The sequence below is a fragment of the Podarcis gaigeae genome, assembly GCF_964106915.1.
Source record: "Podarcis gaigeae genome assembly, chromosome: 12".
Classification (NCBI taxonomy): domain Eukaryota; kingdom Metazoa; phylum Chordata; class Lepidosauria; order Squamata; family Lacertidae; genus Podarcis; species Podarcis gaigeae.
The window spans coordinates 45,245,377-45,264,816 of NC_139688.1; the positions used below are offsets into that span (position 1 = coordinate 45,245,377).

Below are 19,440 nucleotides of genomic sequence, written 5' to 3' on the forward strand. Positions count from 1 at the left end.
AATAAATTGGAGAAGAAGATAACCATGCATTGCTGGCTGGAGTTCCTTAGAGGATATAAATTCAATAAAGAGTAAACTTCAACTCAGAATATTGTATACCTTGCCTGTTTTCCTCCCCCCTGTATACCCACTTACTCTCCTTTCTCTATCAATTCACTTTTGTAGTTTGTAAAGGTAAAGGGACCCCTGACCATTACGTCCAGTCGTGGCCAACTCTGGGGTTGCAGCGCTCATCTCGCTTTATTGGCTGAGGGAGCCGGCGTACAGCTTCCGGGTCATGTGGCCAGCATGACTAAGCCGCTTCTGGCGAACCAGAGTAACACACGGAAACGTTGTTTACCTTCCCGCTGGAGCGGTACCTATTTATCTACTTGCTCTTTGACGTGCTTTCAAACTGCTAGGTTGGCAGGAGCAGGGACCTAGCAACGGGGGCTCACCCTGTCGCGGGGATTTGAACCGCTGACCTTCTGATCGGCAAGTCCTAGGCTCTGTGGTTTAACCCACAGCGCCACCCGCATCCCAGGTTTGTAGTTTGTAGTCACATTAAATTGCTTGCTCTTCACCTAGGTGAATATGAAGCACCTCAGTGTGTTTGTTTTATTTTTTTAAAGCAGGGTTTTTTTCAGCCTGAAGACACAGGAACTCCGTTCCAGCACCTCTCAGGTGGGCGCCATTGCCATTATAAGAGAACAAGGGAGGCGTTCATGGTGAGTTCCGGCACCTCTTTTTCTAGAAAAATAGCCATGTATATAGAAAATAGGAAAATAGACACATATTGTTATTTTGCAAAGCTAGGAGCACCATGCAGCCTGTTGCTCAACGGCTCAAGGAGGTTTATAGGCGTTGTAATGGATTTACAAATGACACCATAAAAGCCTGCAAAGAAATAACTCGTGAGCAAGTTGTTCGTTTTCGGTCTCGTCTTTCTGATCCAGCCCCACATGCCCTCTGGTGTGCTTGCCTGGTGTGCAGGGCCGACAGTGTGAACATGAGACAGTGTGAACGTTAGAACTCCCATGCTCATAAGAAATCCCTGACTCACTCTGTTGTGTGTTGCATGCAATAGGCTTCAGGAGAGAGAACTCTATGCTCAGAAGTCTTTTTGTGTAAGCTAATTGCAGGAACATCTTCATTCCCCTGCCGCTTCTACTCCACGCTGACATTGTCATCTGTGGCTATGTCAGCAGTTTCCCCCCTCCCACCCCCCCCTGACATTTCCTTTCCGGTTGAAGAACAGATGCGCGATCAGATGGCATCGAGTGGCGCTTTTACCTCTTCGCGGCACTATTGACTCATCACACAGAACAGGGTTCATTAAAAACCATTGTTTCATCCCTTCCTCTAACCACAGGGAGACAAGCAGGATGGCTGTGTTGTTGTTTGAAATACAACCACATTGGTGTGTGCATGCAATTGCACTTTTTGTTTCTTTAACTTGACATGGAAGCTGCTGCAGGAGGCAGGGAATTATGTCATGTGGATCATCAAAGGTCAAAATTCTATTCATTCATTCATTCATTTTTTAAAAAGAATAATGCAAGTTTAACCTAATACATGGGAATAATGGAGCCTTAAAGCAAAATCCTATGCATCTTTACTTTGAAATTAAGTTCTACCGATTTCACCGGGACTTGCTCCATGGAAAGATTATCCCCAGGATTGCTGCCCTCAGTGCTGGAGCTTGCTCAGTTGGGCTTCTTAAATCAGGTTCCACCATCTGCTTTGAAACTGCTGGTGCAGGGCTTTCAGCGAACAGAGGAAGAGATCAGCGGGAGATGGGCAACAGGAGGCCTATGTCAGAGTCCCTGCTGAAATCTGGCTCCCTAATATGTAAACAGGGTGTTGGTTACTGAGGCTGCCCAAGTTTTAACAGTGAACCAGTGCAAAACCCTGTAGAGGAATGCTTTGTGTTGCTACTGGCCTGATATTCACAATGGCATATCAAGTTCAGCCATAGCATGAATTAGTTCTCGGGACAAAGCTAAAACAATGCAGGTATAAAAATTTGAGTACAAAATGTTGCAAAAGAGGCAGATCAACGGCAAGCAGATTCATGACATAATGCAATTAACAATAGATTAAACAGAAAAACAACAGAACCCAAATTGTATTGCACTTATTTAAATGTTAAACACAAACTACTAGTATGAATTCATTCTTCATCTGGGCACATTTTGCTCTATTGACAGCTAGACCATATCACGTGGCCTCAAAATAGCTTCGGCTGACTATATTTATCTTTACTGCAACTGCACAAGGCAATTAAAATTGTCTTCTAATGGGATTTTTCCCTTGGATTTGGCCCAATTTCTTTTCAGCATTCGATGAAGGTGCCTTTTTCTTTTTCTTTCTCTCTCTCTCTCTCTCTCCCCCCCCCCCCGCCATACCATCAATTGTATGTTTTGTGGGACAACCGTAATAGCTTCATTTATAACAGGAATGCTTGAAAACAAAACAAAATGATCCAACAATTTTTAGTGGCAGAATTGTATTATCTAAATAGACCAAAACATTTTGCCTAAGGGTACATACTAATTTTTTTGAGCATGCAGTTCAAGAATCTGAAAAGAGAGTAAAAAAACTGGGGAATATAAGGTGGAGGCACAGTGTGGAGTAGGTTCTGCACAGTTGAAATATCTATCTGCGCAAGAGAAGCAAATAATAGTCCATTACCTGTTTGTCCCTCAGTTCATTCTCCAGCAGTGAAATAATCCTGTCATCTTTGAGAGTACAACTATATCACTATCACAACATACTGCTTCTCAAAACCACCTGGGGAAAAAGCTTGAAGAGACCAGCTGCCTAAAGAAAAAAGTCTCACACCCAAAATTTCCACAGGCTGGGTTGGAAACAGAAAATGTATTGTCATAGATAATCTAGGGGAAGGTTGGCAGTTCGAATCCCCGCGACGGGGTGAGCTCCTGTTGCTTGGTCCTTGCTCCTGCCAACCTAGCAGTTCGAAAGCACGTCAAAGTACAAGTAGATAAATAGGTACCGCTCCGGTGGGAAGGTAAACGGCATTTCCATGCGCTGCTCTGGTTCGCCAGAAGCGGCTTAGTCATGCTGGCCACATGACCCGGAAGCTGTACACCGGCTCCCTCGGCCAATAAAGCGAGATGAGCGCCGCAACCGCACAGTCGGCCGCGACTGGACCTAATGGTCAGGGGTCCCTTTACCTTTACTAATCTAAATATAAAGCTTCGGAAATTTTTCTGCACCTTCTGCAGAACCTAACATACATGAAGCCATTTCAGGAATGCAAATCCTCCACTGCTTGCTCATTTTAAACTCAAGAGTGGAATCCTTCCTAGAAAACATTATTGAGCCAATATGAAGAATGGGGTAAGAATAGCAGCATAAATGGCTTATGGATCGCAGCTGCTGTCTTATCAGTAAAGTTTTAGACTATAATGTCATAGGCCTGGGAACTTCAGACATCCTGTAAAAGAAAAATGATCCTGACGTAGTTTTATCTCTCATTTATATTTTCCTGCCTTGGTCAGATAATACTAAAATAATCTGACTCTTTTTCTGAGTGACAAGGTGGAATCTGCAGCCTGTTTGAGTCACTGCTGTTTTAAGAGAATTCAGATATTCTGATTTTTTTTTTTATAAAAAAGTCACTGTTAGTAATAATTCATACCATTTTGTTTCAAACAGCCTTGTTCCATTTGAACCACATCTTCTGTGCCTCATGGATGCCAGCATAAGGCATACACTTCATACTACAGTGCCTCCTATCAGATTTCTGGCTATAAACGCATTTCAGTCCATGGGCTGGTTCAGATATTAATATTAAGCCTGACACCAAACCCATTCTCTCTCTGCCGTTTTCTATACCTATAACTCCTTCTATGAATGTTTATATGGTAGCACCTCTCCTCTCCCCTTTCAAAGGCTTTTGGCTTTACTCTCCATCCATGACCTGACTGCAGTCACACAAATGTCATTGTGATTTTCTCATTATCATCCATTGCTGTCACCGCCATCCACTGTTCCTTCTATTGTTGTGTTCCCCGTTTCCAATTTTAGCTCCTTTGGAGCAGAGACCTCTTTTTGTGTCCTTTGATGGCCAGTTGTTGAACTGTACATACATGCTCAGCTTATGTGCGACATCATTTGCACAATAACAGCCATGCTTGCTGCTAAGGCTTAGGCAGAAGTTTGAAGCCACAAAATTTATACCCCAGTGTGCCGCTATCGGAAACTAGGGTGCCAGTCAACAGTTCATCAAATATCAAGCAAGCCAAGCCACACATTTGACCTGGGAAGAAATTCCTTCCCATCTCGATTTATTATGATCATGTTTTCAGATGTTACACATGACCAAAAGCCACCCACTTTTTTGATCCAAAGGAATCTCCTTAATAAGCACACTGTTTCTGCAATAGTCAATAAAAGAATGGAGGTATGGAAGAGGGAAGGAAAAGTCTTTTCATATACAAGTTGTAAGGTATTTTGTTTCAGTGGAGGGGTCAACACGAGAACAGGCCTTTTCTGTAGTGGCCCCGTTTGTGGAATCCTGTCCCCAAGGAGGTTAGTCTGCCATCTTAGAATCATAGAGTTGGAAGGGACCACACGGATCATTTAGTCCAACCCCCTGCAATGTTGGAATCCTTCGTCCAACATGGCACTCAAACCCATGACTCTGAGATTAAGAGTCTCAAGCTTTACTGACTGAGCCTTTATTATATATTTTTAGGCACCAGGCAAAAATGTTCCTCTTCAGCCAGGCCTTTGGCTGTGGCTGCTTAATATTCTACGCCTTTTAAATTTTTTTTGGGGGGGGGGAGCTATTGTTTTGTTGCTTTTGTTTTAACGACTTATTTGTGTTTTCATCTGGTGAACTCCCAGAGATCTTTTGATGGTGGGAAGTATATAAATCTAATAAAATAAATAAACTAACTAACTTGAAAGGGATGTGCATATGTTAATTGGAAAAACTTGCAAATACCAGATAGGCTTAGGATTTAAATATGTGATGTTAAAGAACAAAATGTTTGAAGTTAAAATGGAAAGGAAGAAAGATGTTAAGTGACTAAGTTAATTTTATGAGAAAATTGGTTTTGGAAAACTGTTACAATGATATACAATGAAACTCAGCCAGGGGGATTTGAGGAAGTCATTTAACAATGTTATTAAGATTGGATTAAGTACAGTTAAGATCTATGTTTGTTTGTTTAAAATTTTGGAAAAGCAGTAAAAAAGAAAAAAGAAAAAAAAAGAAAGGGATGTGCATATGGAGGTGGCTTCTCCATTCAAGTGAATGAGGGAACCTGCTCATGCGTGAGCAGCATTAAACCCTAGTGTCACTGGGGGGAGGCAATTCCCCCCCCCCCCGCCCAGCTAAATCATAAACCTCTGATTCCCAGCCTTTTTTAAAAAAAACAAGTTACTAGCATTTGTAAAAGCTGAGATTTGAGGCAACATGTACAGACAATAAACACCCTTCTCGTTTTTTTGGTGAGAAACTAGCCTGCTCCCCACTTTTATTTTGCTTTCCTTCCCCCTCCATAAAAATTCCTGTGGATGCCCATGCCTTCTAGATGGGAGACAGTGTTAACAGGTAGGGTATCGAGTAATTAGATTCGCAGTGCAGCCATGTCCTTACAATGCGGCTCTGAATCATCCCTTTGCCTCAGGGTTAGCTGAAGACATTATGCCTGCTACAACTCCCTGCCCCAGGTGCTCAGTATCCAAGCCTGGCCTTCTTATTTGGCACCTGAGGCAGAAAATTGCACAAGTGCTTCTTCCCCTCCCTGGCAGATGAGTACAATCGTAATAAATTAAATATCTAACCATTTACTGCCTTTCATGAAGCTCAAAGCACTGTACCTTAAGGTAGGGCTAGGCCTGTGATAAGTGCATAATATTTACGTATACTTTGCGTGGGGTTTTTTGTTTAATCTGCTCAAGAAAATTGGCTGTTTTTTTAAAAAAATTACACTTGAGTTAACAGATGCTGAAGCTATTCCCCCTGTTGATGGTAATGTGGTTAAAGGATCCTCTGGAAGTTCAACCAAATTCATTCTGAAAATAATTTGTACTCCATTAATCCATTTATTCCCTCACTAGTTACACTGATACACAAACTCTCAGATTATATGAATATCCTCCATGCCCTGAATGTCTATTCAGCCAGATAGAGAGAAGAAAGGAGTGCTGTTTGCCTGCTTGATATGTTTGGCTAAGCTATACTTTAAAAATAAATTTCAAATCCAGGCTTCAACTGCTGCAAGTTGGAATATTTTTGCTTGGCACTGAGCAGGTCTGTTTTCTATTTTTATTTCCTTTTTTTCCAATTGAGTTACGTTACTAGGCAACGGAAGCATTCTGCTCTATTGGTTAATAGCTATACTGTATTTCACATAATCAGTTGGTATATTTGGGCAAATTGTCTATGGAGTGGGGGGGGGGGGGGAAGACAGCACAAATGACTGTCTTTTGGACACCAATTGCTTATAAACTGTGTTACCAGCTGTCTCTACTTAGGGACAGAAAGCACTCGGACGCCATTCAGTTTGCAATTTATAGAGGTTGTCTCTGCTATGAAAGGGGATGACAAATTTCCAAAACAGTATCCTCAGTAAAAGGCAATTTGATCAGTTTAATTTCCTAAAGATACAATTCAGCAAGCACACCAGCCACACTGTGTGCTCACAATGGACAAGGTTTTGTTTTGCTGCAGGAAAAACAACAGCCATATGAAAACAGAGCCACTTTGAATTTATGGCCAAAGTGGTGTGGAATCACTGAATACATACCACATTTCTTTCTTGTTACATGTATACATCACCTTTCCAATAAATAAATAAAAAGCCGAAGGTGGCTAAAAACAATAAAACAGAAAGTAAGCAAACAAAACTGTATAATCAGAAAAGAGCTGATTAAAATGTAAGAACAGCAGGCTGTTAACATTATAGGGTGATGTCTTAGTCAAACTCACAGTAGGCCCACTGAACTCAATGGGCTTTTTTAATCATAGAATTGTAGAGTTGGAAGGGACCCCAATGATCATCTGGTCCAACCCTGTGCAATGCAGGAATGTGTCTGAATGACTTGGTTGGCTGCCACCCTTAGATTAAAAGCAAAATGGGAGAGAAGAGCAAAGCAGCTCAGCAGAGCAAACACCTATTTAAATAGAAAGGTTTTTGTCTGCTGCTGGAAAGGCCACCTAGGAGAGATCTAGATGAGCCTCTCTCTGTGCAGAGCTTCGAAGTCTGGGTGCAGCCACCAAGAAGGCCCTTTCTGTTGTTTCCACCAAATTTGCACAAGATGTTGGCAGGACAAGACAGAAGGGTCTCTCTGGCAGATCCCAGGGCCTGGGCAGGAGACGGCAGTCTTTCAGGTAGCCTTGTCCCAAGCTGTTTAGCCTCCATACCCTCCAACATTTCAGAGACAAAATATAGGAACACGACTGTGACATTTCCGTTCTCATATTTGTCCCTTTGGGCTAGCTAGAGTAGAAAAATGTAGTTGTCCTACAAAAGGTATTTGGCAGTTCCAATACATATTTCAGTAGCTGCAATGTTTAAAATGCTAGGTAGTGCATGAAATGGTGCCTTAAGGTTCACACAAGTGCATTTACAGGTTGTGTAGATTAGAAGCAAGGTGGGCCTACAGCTGCCCCAACTCATAGCTGTAACTGTTAGGAGACCTGAAGAAGGGTCTCTATCTACTCTCACATTTTTAACATGGCATTTCCCAAAGGCTAAAGTAAGGGAAACATCCCAGGGGTCAGTCATAATGAGACAGTGTTTCTCAACCTTGGGTCTCCAGCTGTTGTTGGACTACAACTCCCATCATCCCTGACGACTGGGTCTGCTAGCTAGGGATGATGGAAGCTGCAGTCCAACAACATCCATCCCCGTTTCCTGTGTGTTATATCATTTAGTCCAAGCCACTCTGGGCACTGCTTTGTTTAAATAAAGAACTAAATTGGGGCAAAATTGCTTTCCTGGCACAACTGGTTGCAAAGGACCACTGCAGGGCCTCAGATGGAAGGGAAACAGGTATGCAAATGTCCCAGCACATTTGAATAGCAACAGGCAACACTGCTACGAGTGCACTGGAAATTAATACGCAATCAGAATTGCATGATTTAATTATGCTCTATGAGAGAATCGACAACTTTCCATCAATTTATTCAATGATAACTATAATAAGATATGAAAAGAGATAAAAAAAGATTTGGAAATTTGGAACAGATTAAACCTGTCGCTTTGGGGGAGAATCTCAACAATTAAGATGAATGTGCTCCCAAAAATGTTCTATTTCAGATGATCCCAATTGGGGGTGGCTGGCTGGATGTTTTAGGGACTGGTAGAAGGAGTTATCAAAATTTATTTGGGAAGGGAAGAAACCCCGAATTAAATATAAATTACTAATGGATATTAAGGAAAGAGGGGTTTTTGCACTCTTAAGCTCTATTATGAGGCCTCATGCCTTTGTTGGTTAAAAGAATGGATGACTCTGCAAAATACTGATATATTGGACATGGAAGGATGGGACAACAGATTTGGGTGGCATGCATAGGAAAATTGGGTTTGACACAGAAATATCTATGTTGGAAAAAGACTTATTACAAAACAAAAAGAAAATACTATCTAAAATGTACAGATTGCTGCTGAACTGGGAGGTTAAGGATGAAGAGGTCAAAGAAGTGATTGTCAAATGGTCAAAGGACTTTGGTTATTCCATCCAGATGGACAACTGGGAAAAAATATGGCAAAAGACTTAAAATTCACAGCTTGCTACACAATAAAGGAAAATTTTTATGAAAATGCTATATAGATGGTACATGACCCCCAGCAAATTGGCCAAAATATATAAAACAAACTCAAATGTGTGCTGGAGGTATAAGCAAATGGAAGGAACAATGAACCATATGTGGTAGGGTTGTGACAAAATTAAAAAGAAATGGGACATTGTCTATGATGAATTAAAAAAAATGTTTAGACAAATATTTGTGAAGAAGCCAGAAGCCTTTCTTCTGGGTATTCTGACAATTGATATCTCAAATTAATAAAAGGAGGGTGTTCCTGTATGCTACAATGTAGCAAGAATACTGATCGCTAAAAATTGGAAAGGGGATAGGTCACTCACGATGGAAGAATGGCAAAGAATATTTTAAAAAGACTACTTTCCATTTTACCACAAGCAGAACATACCCTCTGCTCTGATCACTTCTCTCCCCGCATTTCCCAAACACCTTTTTATCCCCCTGTTTCCTCTCCTTAGCACAGATTCATCTTCACAGTTAAATTAGCCCATGCATACAAAAAGGAACGTGCTCCCTTGTTTTAGACTTCTGCCACTCCTCAGTGAATTAGAGAGCTTAGATTTTAAACCTTTTAAAGGTTAGGGATACAAATAGCTATGGAAATTAGCAAAATGTTTTCACTTAAAAGCAATGAATATAAAGCATTAAAAAACCCCCCACTATGTTTACAAGTAAGATTTTTCTAGATATTCCCAGAAAGGGCTCTAATACTATAAAGTCCTATTCAGTCGGGGAAGATTCTAATATAACCTGCAGACCCACCCAACCCAGCACATGCTGTTGTGACTCACGGACGAATGCTTCTTCCTGTTGCTATGATGCGCAGTGACATCTCAGGTTGGCTCGGGTTCAGCAGGAAGCAGCCATGTCTGGCTGGCTGGCTAGCACTGTGACTGGAACAGGGGGGTGCAACTTTCCCCATCCTGATTTCCCCTATATAATGTTTGGGAAGACTGTGGAGTATAGGTCAGTGCCAGAGGGGGGAAATAATTTGGTACGCTTTTATCGAAGTGGCATAATCTATGCAAACTGGTCCAACACAGCAGCTGATTCAAGACAGCATTTTGTTACGAAGTTCAACAGAACCAAGACAATGTGAATTGTCCACGAGTGAATGTCCCTTGGTCTTTTTCAATGTGGCCTCATGTGATAAAACATCAAGTGTGCGAGTTACCTGAAATCTGGCAGACTTAAATCTTTTGCCGGACACTGTAAGGACTAATTCGTTATTCTCTGCGGATGTGATATTTATACTTCCCCACAGGGCTGTTTATCTGGGCTCATGGCAATATTTCAAAATACATGCTACTTTGGTAGATCTTAAATGAATAATTCATTGGCAATTAATCCTCTGAATATTCATCTGTGCTATGAATCAGTTTTGTGAATTATTCCCATGTTTATGAGCCATTCATAGTCCAGATTCTGCAAATATTATTTTCTTCTAATTACATATAGAAAAGAAACAACATATATATATTACAAAAAAATCACTTCCTGCATCTGTCTTTTGAAAATATTTGATTCACAGAAAAGTCACAAATGATTATTTGGAATATCAAGTTCTTCTGATTTCTCTGGAGGCTGCTGATTTGATTAATTTTGGGATGTTTAAATGCAAAAACTATTAAAATCAAAACACCATAGGTCATCACAGCACTCTCACTGTAAATCAGTGCAGCTTAACTGATTGAACTGGAACTATTTTTTAAAAAAACAGGATTATTCAATATAACATATTCAGAAGCATATGTTTTCCAACTACAGAAGAAGAAGAAAAATTCAAACCAGGGAATTGATGGGATTATTTCTATACACAACTAATGTGAAGGAATTTATCTAACCACAGATTCCATTTACTTATCTTGGGCTTGGAACTTCAACTCTGGTTAATTGTACCATTGTATTTTTAAGCAGCACCAGGCTATCATTGCAAAATGGGTGGGGCAGTGATTGGTGTGCAACATGTGTTGGTATGCATAGCCCATGCCTCTTAGATGTTCAAAAATATGAAGTTTATTATTAATAATAAGCAACTGACTTTTTTCTTTCCCCCTTTATTTGGGCAAGGTAGAGGCTGAAATGTCTTAAGCAGGTTTTCCGGAACTGTGCCTTCACCTACTTAAATTACTACCCACATCATCATTTTCTTTTAGTATCATACAGGTCACCTATATGTGTGCAGCACAATCTCCTTTTAACCGTCCTTGTTTAGGAAGGATCCAAAGAGTGCCTTGCATGAGCAGAAGGCCCTTTTGCATGCAGGGGGTGGGTGGGTGTCGCAGGTTTCCAATTCCTTCTCCCAAAACGGCACCCCCTACAGCACAGCCCCCATTTACGAAACTGTGTTCTAGAGGTTAATCCTCAGAGTTCTGAGGAGTGCAATAAGAAGAGGGAGCAGAAAAGCCTCCTTGTATGACCAAGACTTCTCTTTTGGAGCAAAGTCATTGCATCTGATTGCTTCTCCAGTGCTACTAAGGTCCCATTTCTGGTGTTGACGTGATGGAATTGCTCGCCCAATACTTATTAAAGAATGTTGGATGAATTGGTAGTGTTGAACTTTCCCATTTCCATGCAACTTTTAAGATCTAAAATTAAAAAGTTAATTACCCTTTGCCCTCTTTTCTTTAACTGAACTTGAACAGAACATTTGCTGCAATGTGGGCTCAGATGTTGCTGCGACAATTTCCCCCTCACCTCAAATTCACCTGCCCACATCTATAGTATCTTCCAACATAAGCCCATATTCCGAAACTGATTATATGGAAGACCAGTTCTATGATGTGATGTGTACCATCCCTTTCCCACTTGGCGTTCTTTAGAATATTGTATTTTAAGCTGGCCTGGGCTGCTATCATATTTCTATTAGCACATCCCAGAGGGGAGAATTTATTCTCTCATGCAGGTATGAACCCTTGACTTGCACTTATAATAACGCCACGAAGGTTGGAAAAATAATGTTATTCCTCCCCCGCCCCAAACCATATAAATATCCATACACAAATAGACACGCACACACACACCTGACAACTGCTGTAAACTGAATAATTTAAAACCGGGGGGGGGGGGGGGAATAGCAACACTGGAAGAAGAAGAAAAATCAGAAATTCAGGGAGCTGTACAAGAGGCAGGCTTTGCTATTTTTGCTCATGCTCTTTTCGTCTGATTTAGTGTATTTCTTCTGAATAGCAGTATCAATTAAAAACTCACTTAGCACTGGGATTTAGATGATTTTTTTCTTTTACTTTCAGAAGAAGAGGTAGTAAATTAGACTTAAAAAAGCATCAACAAAACCAGCCTAGATCCCAAATATACTGCTTATTTGACAGACTCATATGAAATGTCTGAATTTGACTTCGAAAATACGGTAAGTTTTGTTTGATTGGTTGATTTATAGACCACCCTTCATCACAAGATCTCAGGGCATTTCACAAGATAAAAATATAAGGTAAAAACACAAATAGTTAAAAACAGCAAAATAATAACCCACTCTCCCACAAACACATTTCAAAGGCTGTAGAATGTTAATCAGCCAAAGGACAGGTTGAGGAGGAATGTTTTGCCTGGTGCCTAAAGATATATAATGAAGATATATAACGAAGGTGCCAGATGAACCACCCACAGTGGCCAAGGGGGTGGATTAGGTATGACAAATGTTTGTATGCTTATAACACCATTAACCTTGCTGGACAAGGTTTCACCAGCCTAAAATGGTTACTTGCACCTCCCATATTCACACAGTGCCCACCTGATGCCCACCACACAGAACAAGTAGGTACATGATTGGAGGACAGAGAAACTAAATAAAATTAACCAGACACGATGACCAACTTTCTCTCAGGACATTGGCTGTTGATTGCTGGTGGCGAAAAAAACTGCTTCCCTTCAGATCCCTCTTCAGCAAAACTGTGACTTTGTCGCAGGGAGATTCATTAAGTGCCAAGTGTAAATAAAACCAAATGGTTCAAAATTAGTCTGTGTTTTCGCTCAGAGTTCAGTAACTAGCAAGTTTAAAAACAAAACAACAACAAAAAGCAACTGAAGTTTGCCCCCCAAAGCTTCCTTACATTTCCCAGTAAAAGTAACGTAGCAAAAAGCTAAGGGCCAATTTTCACAGCCAAAATTTGGATGCTCTTGTCCCACGATCATGTATGTGCGGGTAACTGGTTGTCTTGGACTGAGAAGATAATCAAATTAGAGCATCTGAAGATGCTTTTGTCCACGGACACCTGCTGACTGGGTCAGCATTCCCGTTTCCCCCTGTACCTGTTGAATGTTGGCGAATCTTCTGCAACCATGCTGGTAAGCAAGTGCCAATGATGACGTATAAGGCAAATCTCTGCTGCAACTCACAAGATGTGGGGCTGCAGCATCAACCCTTTTCACCTTTCATGCACGTGCCATGTGAAATTAGTGACAGTCCGCTCCAGAAACTGAGGTCTAGACTGTGTGGGCTTCTGTTATCCGTAGTTATATTTTTATAACACAAACTTTGCCTGGTGCAAAATTCAAGTAACGGAGAGGAATTTTGTATAGTTTTACTTGCTCAGAAGGGCTGCTTTGGTATATAAACCATGGACAAATATTCCGTTACTGATAGTAGTTTGAGTGTAACTGAAGTTCTTGCAGGTAGAATCAATAAACAGAAGACCTGTTTATTGTGTATTCATCTAGATTCGTTTGCAGGGAGATTAGATGATGTTGGTTATTTAATGACCACTCATTCTGATTTGTTTGTGGGATGTTAGACAATGTTGCATCAAAATAGCATTTAATCATATATGGAATTTATACAGTGCTCTAGAGCAGGGATGGGAAACTTTTCCCCACTATCAATAATGACACTTCCTGAGAGGGGAATATATTATTGCAATGTGTTCCATGTGGGGCTGTCCTTGAAGATGACCTGGAAACTGCAACTGGTCCAAGATCGAGCTGGAGTTCCAGTTAGTAGTAGTAGTAGTAGTAGTAGTAGTAATAATAATAATAATAATAATAATAATAATAATAATAATTTATTATTTATACCCCGCCCATCTGGCTGGGCCTCCCCAGCCACTCTGGGCGGCTTCCATAGAAACAAAAAATACACTAAAATATCACGTGTGTTTTTTTGCAATGATACATTTTTATTTATACAAACTTAAAAAATAAATAAAAAGAAGCTTCCATTGCACACCAACCTTTTTTAAAAAGCCTAAATGTTGCAAGTGGAGGACAGTGATTTTAAAGGAGGAGCTGTCCGCCCTGCTGTCATCCCAAATTGTCCCTCCCATGCCAATTAGGCCCTTTAAAAACCTGATGTAGGATGCAAGGATATATTTATTGTTAGCCCTGCCCTGCAGCATGCAACAGTTCAAGGTGGGAATTAAACCATGTCAATGCATAAGCATTAAATGGGAAGGTTATTCTGTTCTCTTCCACCTAATCGACGTAGAAGATGGAAGTATGAACAGGCAGCAAAATGCAAAAAGGGTTATCAAAGCACAAAACATTGACAGAGCAGCCCAGCAAGGACTGAGCGCATTCAGTGGCCACATGGTGCTGAGTGGCTGGGAGAAGGAAATATTCTAGAAAAGGCAGACACCCAGAAACAGCACTTTACTGAGACATGAGTTAGAACTCTTATAACCCCTGGTTTTAAAACATTGGTTGCCAGTTTATTTCCTGGCCCAATTCAAGGTGCTCAACAACTTAGGCCCCAAAGATCTGAGAGACTGAATATTGAGTGGGTGTCACGAGCAGCAGAGGGCTCTCTCGGTAGTTCCACTGCTCAAAGAAGTTCAGCGTGGCAGCAGCCCAAGAGATGGTCTTTTTTGTGGCAGCCCCTAAGTTGCAAAACTCCCTCCTCACATAGATGAGTCTAGCAACTTCTTTTTTTGTAAACCACTTTGAGGGGAGTTTTTTTTATAAAAAAATAAACAATCAAGTGGTGTATACATTTTAATGAAAATAATAATAAACAATCAAGTGGTGTATACATTTTAATGAAAATAATAAGAAATATATAGCTTTCATGGTGTGCTGAAGATGCACCGCTTTACCCTGGGGTCTCTGAGGTGCATATCTAGGGGACCCAGCCTGTTCTCGTGATTGCAACTTGTTCTAAACCATTTTAACATGGTATCCTAAAATGTTGCGACCTGCCCTGGGACCACAGGGTGAAAGGCAGGTAATAAATCAAACTAATAATAATAATAACAGCCACATGGAGGCGGTGGGTGGAGCCAATGCCAGCAATAGGTGGGGCAGCTCATCCTCTCTTGTCACTCGCTTCTCTCACTGTCTGCCTGTCTCTGCCACCTCCTCTTCCCATCTTTGCCCACCTGCATGAAATCAGGCTAAGGGCAACATGTGCCCTCACATACTTGTTATTTTATTTATTTATAAACTCATATGCAATATCAAGGCGGTGCACAACAATATACACAATAAAACGTAAAACGGTATACAATAGAGCTGGGTGATATATCAATATATTGTCCAACAAATGGTTTGAAGTCTGTATCTTGATATTGGTTTCATAATTTTTGACCTGGCAATATATCATGAATCATGGTGTGGGTGTGCGTGCGCATGCTATGCAAAAATCACAATGTAGGGAAAACCATGAAACTGGTGATATATTGTGATGTTGAAAACCAGATATCGCCCAGGCCTAGTATAGAAACAATATGAAGGTCGCCTCAACCTTTCAGATGTTTCTGGACTCCAACTCCCATCTGCCCCAGTCAACATGGATAAAGCTCAGGGAACAGGGGAGCTAAGGCCTAGCACCACCTGAAGGACCACAATGTCTGTGAAGGAAGCCTCCCCTGTAATGTGGGGACTGAGACTAGGTGAGCCAACCCTAAGTTCCTGACTAAGGCAAGGTTTGGACTATAGATTTTTCTGGTTCAATCAGAGGAGCAGCTCCTCTCAAAAGAGGAGACTGAGAGCAGATATAATAGCCACCTTCAAATATCTAAAGGGCTGTCCAACGGAAAGAGGAGCAAGCTTGTATTTTCCTGCTCCGGAGGGTAGGACCCAAACCAATGGATTCAAATTACAAGAAAAGTGATGCCAAATAAACATCAGGAAGAACTTTCTGATGGTAAGAGCTGTTCAACAGTGGAATGGACTCCCATAAGAGGTGGTAGACTCTCCTTCCTTTTGAGTTTTTTAAGCAGAGGCTGGATGGCTACTTGTCAGAGATGCTTTAGTTGAAATTCCTGCGTTGCAGGAGGTTGGTAACTGTCAGTGTCCCTTCCAGCTCTGCAGTTCTATGATTCTATGACTGAATCACAGCTGAGTCTGTTAGGCTGTTGTGCTTTTCTACCTGCCATTGCCCTTCTGGGCTTTAAAATGGGTTGGGTGGAGAGAAAAAAAAAAGGAAAAGAAGAAGGAAACAGGGGGAGATGGCTAATTATGCTAATATAAATCCAGCAGATGGCAACCATTTAACAATTCTCCTCCGAGGCAGTTTTTGCATTATTCTTAAGATACGGGTGCTGGAAGTCACACCTGTGCCTGAAGATGGATGAAAGCACACTGTGCCAATGCAGCAATACATCTGAATGTCTTGGAGAGGAAATGTCCTATGCACAACGTGTCGGCTTTCTCCGCAAAACACACTTCATTATCATCCCTTGAACTTCAGCATTTTCAGAGAAGGGAGTGCCTAGCGACCAGGTTTGAGACTGGAGCAGATTTGCCAGTACACCTGCATGAACTTAAATCTTGTTGATCCTAAACATTTGCTTTAAGGAGAGTGGGAGTTGGTGGGGAAATCCTTTCAGACAGTTCTGTTACAAAACAATTGCTTCCTTAAAGGGAGGGGGGACAGTTAACTGCCAGAGATTGCTCCCGTCGCTTGAGAAACCAATTCAGCTGGCCAGCTACGGAAAATGTGCTTTATAAAAAGGTTAGATTCGAAATGGACAGAGAGGCAACAGCTTTTTGTTCCCTCTGCGATGCTGAGGTTTGGAACGTGGCAAATCTATGTCCTCTTTGTGCACTGAAGAGAACATTATAGAGCCGTTTGTGCAGCCGGAGAGTTAACTGAATGGTGCCTGGTTGAACCACAGCCATTTATCTTACTAAAATGACACAAACTTCATTAGAGCGAGCTGTCACACAGCTTCCCTCCTGATTAGTGATATGGCTCCACCAAATAGATGGAATTTAGTCAGACTGCAATGACTCTATAGTGTCCAGAGGAGACAGTTATACTTCATCTTCTATTAAACCAGAATAATTACTTCCTGGCTTTCTTTTCCAGCAGCTTCCTTTAATACCAATGGATCTTGGTGTTTGCTTTCAGCTGGCACTTCTGAATTCTATTGTCTGGATAGTGGCATTTCAATCTCTTTGGTTTTCACAACAATACTCTCCCCTCCCCCCCTTCTTGAAAACTCTGACCCTTTTTTATTACTCTATTTTCTTGATCGTGTTTAAAGTAGCAATTAACAGCACAAGCATAACCACGTCTACTCAAAAGTAAGCGCTATTGAGGACTGGAGTGATAGTTCTGTGGTATTATGGCAGTGGACAAAGCTGAAGTGTAACTATTGAATTCAATAGGGCTTACCCCCAGGTAAGTGGGGTGAGTTTGAAAATAACAAAGTGGAATCCTGCTGAGCCATATCCCACCCTTCATTCAGACCTTCCTCAAAGGAAGTCCTGGGCTGCCCAGATGACAAGACTAATGTGGTCCAAAGGAGAGCAGAACAATACATTTGGCACCAGCCTGGCTGCAGGAGCTGCCAGAGGGAGGCAGACAAGACACCATAAAACCACTCTGGATTTGTGTAGGGCTTACTCAGCCTTTTCTTCTCCGGAAGATATTCTGCAAGGCAGCAGAGGTTTAGGATCAGAGTTTTCCTTCTCTTAGATGGGCTACCTTCCCAGGTTGACAAGCCGCATCTGCCCCTCACTTCCCTCTACAGCATGTGCAGAAACCACCTTCTTGACCGTTGGACACACTCTTGGTCTAGTCTGCTCAATCTGTAGGAGTCTGTCTTCACATGTAGGGAAGTCCCTAACTCACCAAGGGTTTGAGACCCATCAGCTACCCTCACCTGGTTTAGCCAGCCAATCAAAACCATTTCCCGGGGTGTGACCGCTGTCGTATGCTGACAGCTTCTAGGACCCACAGGTGATAGCTGAGTACACAGTAGGGACCAAAGGGAAAAACTACTCCAGAAGGAGCATGTGTGCCCCGCCAGAGGTACTACCCCTCCCCTAACATCCCTTACACCACTTACTACTACTACTACTACTACTACTACTACTACTACTACGAGCAGTATGGGGCTGCTTGTAAGGCAGCTTTCAAACAGCCCCATATTGCTCTTTGACTGCTTGTCGAGGGCCTTCTGGCGGTTCCCTCATTGCAAGAAGCAAAGCTACAGGAACCAGGCAGAGGGCCTTCTCGGTAGTGGCGCCTGCCCTGTGGAACGCCCTCCCATCAGATGTCAAAGAGATAAACAACTACCTGACATTCAGAAGACATCTTAAGGCAGCCCTGTTCAGCGAAGTTTTTAATGTGTGACATCTTAGTGTATTTTTGGTCTTTGTGGAAGCCGCCCAGAGTGGCTGGGGAAACCCAGCCAGATGAGCGGGGTAAAAATAATAAATTATTATTATTATTATTACTACTGTACTATAAGTTCTTTGTGCTCATTGCATGAGATTCAATCATTTCAGTGTTTAATTTTATTTTATTTTCTCCAGACAGCTTCTAGGGGAAAGGGGTGTGGGGGTGGGTAGAAGAGCAATATTGAAGAATGTAAGCTTTGGGTGTAGAGAAATCGAAAATATTTTTAATACCAAGCCTGGGTTATCATTTCATGTTGATTCCATCCAGATAATAAAGTCATTTATCATTCCAGTACCTGAGCTGATTCAATATCGGATGGAAAATGCTGATGATTAATTCCATTGATTCCCCTGAAATACTGGAGTCCAGTCATGACTTCTTGCTTGTACAGTTTTCGATTTGGGGAGGGAGCAGTAATAAATAAACCATTGATTACAAAATGGCCCAGACAATGCTTGACAGGCCTGATTTACACCTGTAGCTCCTCTTGCTGCGCCTCGTTAATATGTTGCAACTGCTGTTGACAGAAGAGCATCTCGGCCGTGACACCCATGAGTAATGCTGCAAGTTAGTCACTACAATGCATGCCAATTACACAGGGTATGCTTTCTACGGACGGTAGCTTATGCCAGATAAAAACTATTAACTAAATAAGCTAAGCCATCGGCATACGTTGTCTATCACCTTATGTGAGAAAAACATTCATCATAAATCTCATGCAGGGCCACACTGTATATGAAGGTAGGGCTGCACACAGTCATTAAACCCTCCATAAATCAACAGCATTACAGAAATATTATGCTGCGCTACTCCCCCGCCCCCTTGATTCTACCTTTCCGTAAATTGCTAACGCCTTTCCAGTATTCTGTTAGGAAGGAGCGAGGTGGAGCTTGCTGAGTTAGGCAGGAGAAATGTATCACAGCTTCCACACAAAAGATGGATTTGCTCACGTGTAAGAATAAGATAGGCTTCTTGAATTGTCATGGTTTATTGTGAGCAGTCACTGCCCACCTTATGGCATGGCATACATGTGCTCAGTGTAATTCAGCCTCTACTGGTGATAACTGCCTAGGTGGCA

The 19,440-nt window shown here is 41.7% G+C and overlaps 1 long non-coding RNA gene across 7 annotated transcripts in view; it reads right to left on the bottom strand.

Annotated features, from left to right (window-relative positions):
• LOC310828447 overlaps positions 1-19,440 on the bottom strand; it is a 100,970-nt gene that overhangs the window by 28,020 nt on the left and 53,510 nt on the right. The window contains exon 4 of one of the 7 annotated variants that reach the window (XR_014556877.1): positions 11,175-11,370. The exons of the other annotated variants lie outside the window; for them this stretch is intronic. This is a non-coding gene — a long non-coding RNA (uncharacterized lncRNA). Of the gene's footprint in view, positions 1-11,174; positions 11,371-19,440 lie in introns of those variants that run through there. 7 annotated transcript variants of the gene reach the window in all.